Source organism: Primulina huaijiensis, unplaced genomic scaffold (genome assembly GCF_012295235.1).
Source record: "Primulina huaijiensis isolate GDHJ02 unplaced genomic scaffold, ASM1229523v2 scaffold204025, whole genome shotgun sequence".
Taxonomy (NCBI): Eukaryota; Viridiplantae; Streptophyta; class Magnoliopsida; order Lamiales; family Gesneriaceae; genus Primulina; species Primulina huaijiensis.
Window position 1 is genome coordinate 1 of NW_027353491.1, and position 886 is coordinate 886.

General features: G+C 36.3%; 1 long non-coding RNA gene across 1 annotated transcript; it reads left to right on the forward strand.

Moving 5' to 3' along the window:
• Position 1: 1 nt before the first annotated feature.
• On the forward strand, positions 2–617 carry LOC140966284 (uncharacterized). Its single transcript, XR_012173306.1, has 2 exons — positions 2–50; positions 148–617. It is a non-coding gene; the product is annotated as an uncharacterized lncRNA (long non-coding RNA).
• The last annotated feature ends 269 nt before the right edge of the window (positions 618–886 follow it).

The window sequence follows — 886 nt, forward strand, 5'->3', positions numbered from 1 at the left end:
TTATGCAAGTTGATGGTCTATCCAATGATGAAGTGAAGAGTCATTTGCAAGTGAGTTTGATCTCCCTTCCTTTCCTTCTTTACATAATTCCACTTTTTGTGTAAAGAAATGCCAATTCTTACATTACTGGAGTCTCTGTTGATTCAGAAATATCGGCTTCACACTCGTAAAGTTTCTACAACGCACCCCTCCACCCGTCCTGTCGTTCTTGGAGGTTCGTGGATGTCCAAAGAACAGTATACTGAATCCTCAAAGCTGGGAAATTCCCATTCAGGATCTCCTCAGAGCCATATGCAGGTAAACGGAGGCCACAGCATGGACGACGAAGATGACGAAGAGTCCGAGTCCCAGTGTTGGAAGAATCAGATTCAGTTATGAAGGAGAGATGGTCATTAAATTTTTCACCTTGAGTTTTCCCGGTAAAGAGGTGCAAATGGAAGAGGCGGCATCTATCATATATATAAAAAAAATAACTATGTCGAGACAGAGTCATGAAATTTTGTAGGCTTAGATTTATTTTCCGGCTTTGTTTTCTTTACGAGATAAGGAACTGCCACTCAATTCCAGCTCTTGATGCTCCCTTTGCTGGAGATTTGAACCCTTCGACCAAACTTCTTTCTTTTTTAAAAAAAATTGTGATGGAGAATAATTTGGTCAACTTGATTTTTTAAAAAATAATTTTCTTTCTTTTCAAATACGTACGAGAATATATATTTTTTTTAAAATATTTGACTAATTTTATATTGCTGATTATTTTTTTATTCAGTCTCCTTGGCATTAATATTTATCCAAAGCAAAAACTTATGTGAGACAGTCTCAGGGATCGTATTTTGTGGGACTTATATCTTATTTTGGTCATCCATGAAAAAGTATTACTTTTTATGCT